The following is a 7,099-nucleotide window of genomic DNA, read 5'->3' as shown; positions in this document are numbered from 1 at the left end:
AGTAATTAATTAAATTAACTGTGATATAACATACAATCTACAGCAGCGATATTCCTTTAGAATTCTACCAAATTATAAAAATTATTGTAGTTGTTTTTGTTTACTGTTGGGTAAGCCTGGTCAGCCTTGTCCGAACAGACCAATTGCTTATTGTTTGAATGGTATTTTTGCCCATACCCACTTCGATTTTCAGTTTTTCACTTCAATTTCAATTTTATTTTAATTCTTCCCACCACCACCACCTCGGTACACCTCGTTTCAGTCATTGAACTGCAGTCATCCTGGAGTAACCGCTTTGAAAGGGTTCAGTAAAAAAAAAAAAAATGAACCCCAGTTCCCAGTATTCTATTGGTCTCTTTTGCCGGACTTCTAGCTTACCGAGACGTAAACAAACCAACAGCGATTGTTAAGCGATGATGGGGAACAAGCACATACACATACATACATATACACACACACACGCATACATACAGTTTCCACAGTTTGTCTAGCAAAATCACTTGCAAGGTACTGGTCGGCTCGGGGCTAGTAGAAGACACTTGGCCCAGGTGCCTTGCTGTGGGACTGAACCCGAAACCATATGGTTGCAAAGCGAGCTAAGGCCACGAAATACCGGATTCGTTAGAGCATGGTAAAGAATACCTAGTGATATTTGTTCCCTCTCTCTCTCTCTCTCTCTCTATACCCTGAGTTCAAATCCCTCTTTTTATCCTTCTGGAGTTCTTTAAAAAAATGCCAGTCCAGTGCTGTTGGTACACAGAGCCGGTTTTCCGGTTTCTCAGGCGTATGTATATTCCTGCCTGGACGGAACGCCGATCCGTCAAAGGATTACTCATTTTTACCAATTGAATTAACTGGAGCAAAGTGAAATGAAGTATTTTGCTCAAGAACACAACGCATCGCCTAGTCCAGGAATCGAAACCACAATCTTACGATCGTGAGTCTTAACCACTAAGCCATGCGCCTCTACTCGTCCAGTGCGGTGGGTTGACGAAATTACTCAAGCGGCGGTCGAGATGCTTTGCAGCGTCTGCTCTAGATCATACATTCTGGGTTCAAATTCCATCCCATCGTCACCGGAAAATGGTGACTCTTCTTTCAAGAGTTCATCCCACTCATGGTATCAGTAATTTTAAAAAATCAAAGGAAAGGGAGTTTCATTGGTTTGATCGGAAGATCGACTGATGCCGCCACCACCACTTAGTCGGCAGGGGTAGGCCAGCACTCCTAGATTAGAGGGAGAAAGAGAGAAATTATCTGAGGTGACTCAAACTAAATGCACCGGTTTTATGACTTATTCAAAAGGATGAAAGGCAACATCGATAATATTTTACAGAAGAGAAAGGTTAAAAGAAAATAGACTGTAGTTAAAGGAAGCGGCGTCTCAATGTATCTAATTATTCTCAGTATCAGAAAACTTGATTCAAATGCTTATAACGGAGTTAACTCTGTTAAAGGCGCCTTTCGTTCAAGTGATGGTAATAAACCGGACGACAAACTAAATCTAACAGGCCCAGACGGAATAGTGAGGTTGATACAGAGGGTGTGCATATTGCTTTTGATGTTTGATGTTTGTAGCGAGAAAGTTACGCAGAGAGGAAATTATGTACGGGTGTAGTTTCAGAGATTAATATTTGAAAGCGTGGCTGTGTGGTAAGAAGTTTGCTTCTCAACCACATGGTTCCGGGTTCAGTCCCATTCTGTAGAACTTTGGGCAAGTGTTTTCTACAATAGTCTCGGACCGATCAAAGCCTTGTAAGTGGATTTGGTAGGCAGAAACCTGAAAGAAGCCCACCAACCCATGCCAGCATGGAAAACTGACGTTAAAGAATGATGATGATGATGATGATGATGATATATATATATATATATATATATATATATATGTGCGTGTGTGAGAAAGAGAGAGAGAGAGTGTGTGTGTGTGTGTGTGTGCGTGTGTGTGTGTGTGTGTGTGTGTGTGTGTGTGTGCGTGTTCGTGTGCGTGCGTGTGTGTGTCTCACCACCACTTGAAAACCGATGTCGGTTTGATTACATCCCCGTAATTTAACGGTTCGGCAAAAGAGACCGATAGAATAAGTACCAGACTTTAAAAAGGGATTGAGGTCTATTCGTTCGACTAAAAACTCTTCAAGGTGGTACCCAGCATGGCCTCAGTCTAATGACCGAAACAAGCAAGCAAAAAAAAAGATAAAATCCAGTAAGGATTAACGGAGTCGGAGTAGATAGTCTGCTGGTTGGTAATTGTTGTAGTAAGTCTAGAATAAACAGGGAGTGTGTCTACTACACGCGATGGAAGGCAAAGTTGAGATTTAAACTCAAGGAGGTGAACAAATACACGCTAACAACTCTATCAATTAGACACCTATTGTTCTCAGTGTTCCTGTTTTTGTTCTAATTTTTGCATTTTTAGCCATTTATTTATTTATTGTGGGCTAATCAGAGAAGTGAGAGGCATACTTAGGCTCCTTGCTTCCGAGACTTGGTGGAAAAGAACAAGGGAAATGCGAGGTGATGGTAGTGTTAATCTGGACGTCGAATTTAAGTCAGACGCTCTAAAATACAGAAATAGTTCGTCTGATAGCTTTCCAAACTACCGAAAGTTATTGTGATTTAACCCCGAGACCCATTTTCACAGTGTGACTAAATATATGTCTATTTAAACTTTTAGTTACGATTCATTACACATATTTGTGAACTGCGTAAGGTCTGTTCAGTATGTCATAGAATATGCGAGTGACGGGTTATGCAAAAAATTGAAACCATATCCACGAAAAACGAAATATGATATAAATATATTTTCAAATCACATAAGATCATAGAAAGAAAATTGTTGTTTGTTTTTGTTTTGTTTTGTTTTTGTTTTTGTTTTTGAAGGCGGAAACTATTAATTGGTTACTACAAGTGACAGCATGTTAGTGTGGTTAAGACGTTCACTTTGTAACCGAGATATTCCGGGTTCGGTCTCATTGCGTGGCATCTTATACAAGAGTGTTCTACCTGTCAGAACCTCGAATTGGCCAAAACTATAAGAGTGAAATTTAATATATGAAACTATGGAAACCAGCTGTACGTGTGTATACACGCCCAACACACACACAGACACGCGCGCGCACATACATACATACAGTGGAAGCAATATTATCGATAATGGCCGAAATTGCGTTTGACCCTCTAGCCGATAACCGATAACTGGTGACCTTCTGTGTTTTCTATTCTCCTGTGTATTTACTATATATTCATTTGTTTACTGATTACACGTTTTTGCGCTTTATATATATATATATATATATATATATATATATATATATATATATATAGGTATGTCATATTTTCCGTTTGTTGTCTTCTTTTTATTTAATCCTGAAAATATTATTTATCTAATGCATGCACACCTTAAATTTTTACATATATGTATTTTTTTTAAGCAGCCACAACATATTTCATTAGTTTTCGTAAGTCTTCAATTTCGCGTTGTGCCTCTCTGTCAATTACATCAATGTAGTTGAATGCTCTGCGTCTTCTGTTAGAGTGCGGATATAACATATGATATGGTCAAGTATTTATCATGATAGCTGCAACCAGTAAAGTCTACTCTACATTGAGCAGCACTAGTAGAGATGGCTGGATTGTGTCTTAAAACTTCTTTGCTGGTTTTGAGCTCGCGCGTGAGATGTTTTGATCCTGCGAGAAAAGTGTAGTATATACATCCCTTGAGGTAACGTTGGAGGTCTTTCATAGTCCAAGTTTTGACTTCACAAAAGAATGCTCTTTCAACATTCCTTGATAAGAAATGGCCTTTAAAATAATTGACTGAAAAACAGTAGTCAGTACGTAATTGTTTTGTGTCTGCCTTTATCTATCCATACATTGTTTATCCATCAAAGATAGCATGTTCTAAAGTTAACAAGACTAACCAAGTTGACGAAGTTATAAAAAAGGAAACATTTAACTATGCCCCAGAACATTGAAATAATATAGTGTTCTTCAATAATTAGTTATTAAGAAACAAAAATATCATTTATTGGAATTTGCGGTTCATTTTAGAGACAAGTAACATTATTGAAAAGAAACAAAGAAAAGAGTAAAAACTTTCTGAAGTAGATGTAGTTATCATTTAAGAATTTCAGAGCATTGTGATCCGTGTGTATTCGAATTTCAGAATCAATGGTCGCCAAACCAATAGAAATAGTATCACGAAGAAATGGGCATCACGGATGATTGCGTATTTTCTGTTGGGCGGTCAGTGACGTGACTAGAGGGTGTGCCGCCCAGGACAGCCTCTGAGTCCTCCCCTCCTGAGACCCCTGGCTTATAGAGCAGATCCGAAACTGCTACCCCTAAAAAGCACCGCTCTGTGTGGGCTGTTCCTTCCCCTACATATGCTACTCTGAGAGGTTTAGAAGATTTAAAATAGAATGTAACATTCGTAAGCTTAATTTCTCCGGCCAGCGAATAGAATTTGGCAGATACTGAAACTATTGGAAAATACAAATTTAAGTTAAAAAAAAAAAAGATTACTAGCTATCTAAACTCTGAGATTTAAGGTGTGTGGCCGAGTGGTTAGGGTGTTGTACTCGTGATCACAAGGTCATGGTTTCCATTCCTGGACCAAGCAATGTGATGTCTTCTTGAGCAAAATATTTCATACCACATTGCCACTCACAAGATCATGATTTGCATTCCTGGATCGAGTGGTGTGCTGTGTTCTTGAGCAAAATATTTTATGCCACGTTGCTCTAGTCCAATGAGTTGTAAACGAGTTCCAGCAATCATTGGGAAGTTAGGCCTGCGACGGGCCAGCATCTCGTTTAGAATATGTATTGTAATTTTAATCATTTATAAGCCATGGAAACAGGTTAAGCTCTGGCCTTATGACTGCTAGGATTCATGAAAGACAAGAAATTTATGATGCAGTTAAGTTAACAAACACAAGCTTACAATGATATAATTACGTATGTTTTATGCAAATATTTTTGCTTTCGGTATAATTGATAATGCGACACTTCTCAGGTCCAACAGGTGGGGGACTAGCCAAAATTTACTGCATGTATATGGGAGAGTGTGATTTCGCAAGTGTGTGTATGTGTGTGTGTGTGTGTAAGTGAGTGTGCGCGCGCGCGCGTGCATGTGTATCTTTCGCCGGCGTATATGCATAACATCGACAAGACGACCGAAAACCGTTGCTTTTCTTACGAAATTCCTTACAATCTCTTACAATACTTATTCTAGATCAAGGTGGTGAGCTGGCAGAACCGTTAGCACTATTTCGTCTGTCTTTACATTCTGAGTTCAAATTCTCCCGAGGTCGACTTTGCATTTCATCCTTTCGGGGTCAAAAAATTAAGTACCAGTTGCATACTGGAGTCGATCTAATCGACTGGCTTCTTTCCCCAAAATTTCGAGCCTTGTACCTAGAGTAGAAAAGAATATTTATTCTCCATCAAGGCAATGAGCTGGCAGAATCATTTCCGGTATTTCGTCTGTCTTTACGTTCTGAGTTCAAATTCTGCCGAGGTCGACTTTGTCTTTCATCCTTTTGGGATCGATAAATTAAGTCGACTTTGCCTTTCATCCCTTTGGGGTCGATACATTAAGTACCAGTTGCGTAGTGGGGTCGATCTAATCGACTGGCCCCCTCCCTAAAAATTTTGAGCCTTGTGCCTATAGTAGAAAAGAATATTTATTCTACATCGAGTTACAGACACTCAATGTGTTTGTTACAACTGAGTAGACGGAAGCAACGTGATATCAAGTGTCTTGCTCAGGAACATAACAACCAGGTGCCAAACATCCTGAACCACTATCCCAGACGCCTTCACTTAACTAACAGTGTATCTAATAGTAAATCTATTCTCGTAATCAGTAATTTTAATCTGATTATTATGCAGCAGATATAACTAACGACTTTATTTCATTTTATTACTTGTTAATGCGGCGAGCTGGCAGAATTGTTAGCACACTCTTTACGTTCTGAGTTCAAATTCCACCGAGATCGACTTTGCATTTCATCCTTTCGGACTCGATAAAATAAAGTACCAGTTGAACACTGGTGTCGGTGTAAGTGACTAGCCCTCTCCCCCAAATTTTCAGGCCTTGTACCTATTGTACGAAGGATTATCAATTTATTGTGTAAAGGAAAAGCTACATAGTCATCTGAGTAAACCTTTCCTGGTACTTATTAATAAAATGCAAAATAAAAGCCTTCGAAATATAAAAGCAGAAACAACTTAATCATCGTTCCATTATGAATCTCTGTATATGATAAAACACTGAACTACTAACAGCCTCGTCCAACTAATAATAAATAGATACTACATGGTGTTGCAGCTGTGTAACAAAGCCAATACGGCACTGTCAAACTGATAAGTGTTTCTTTACTTCGTAGGGTTGAGTTCAACTTCTCTCAGATTATAAATAGAAATTACGAAGTCTTCAGTGACTCTTCAGCCCAGTCAATAGATTATGGAACAACACTATACACAATCATTTTGTAGGGGAGGCAACTCTTACACTTTTCCCAGAATTATTTCCCTTTATTTGTATACTTTGTTATTCCACTTTGAAACAAACTTCTGCAGGTGATCTTAAACTCTTCGACTGTAGTGTGTGTATATACATACATACATACATATATATATATATATATATATATATATATATATATATATATATATATATATATATATATATATATATGTGTGTGTGTGTGTGTGTCGACTTTCTGTGCCACATTTCATGGTCATTGGTTATTAGTCACACATCTCAATTTTGTTCCCACTCAGTGGTACCCCACACAGTGTTCAATATTTGGTGTGAGATTTTCTCTCTTGTTTTTATCCATTTCTCTATCCTTCTCTCCCCTCTTTGGTGCAAAACTCTCCCCATCTATTTCTATCTGCCTCCCTACTTATCTGCTACTATTCTCTCTTTACTACCTTTCATTTCTTCCTCTGTCCCTCTCTATCAACTGTCTATTTTTATCGTCTTTTTTTCTCTGCACTCCCTCTTACTTCATACTTACTCTTCCCCAACTTTTTTTACTCCACTCTGTCTCTCTTTCTTCACTTTTTGGTACCAAAAGATCATTCAATTTTTT

The sequence above is a fragment of the Octopus bimaculoides genome, chromosome 8, assembly GCF_046866305.1.
Source record: "Octopus bimaculoides isolate indiv1 chromosome 8, ASM4686630v1, whole genome shotgun sequence".
NCBI classification, from domain to species: Eukaryota; Metazoa; Mollusca; class Cephalopoda; order Octopoda; family Octopodidae; genus Octopus; species Octopus bimaculoides.
The sequence above is the reverse complement of the archived record's forward strand: the minus strand, read 5'-3'. Positions refer to the sequence as shown.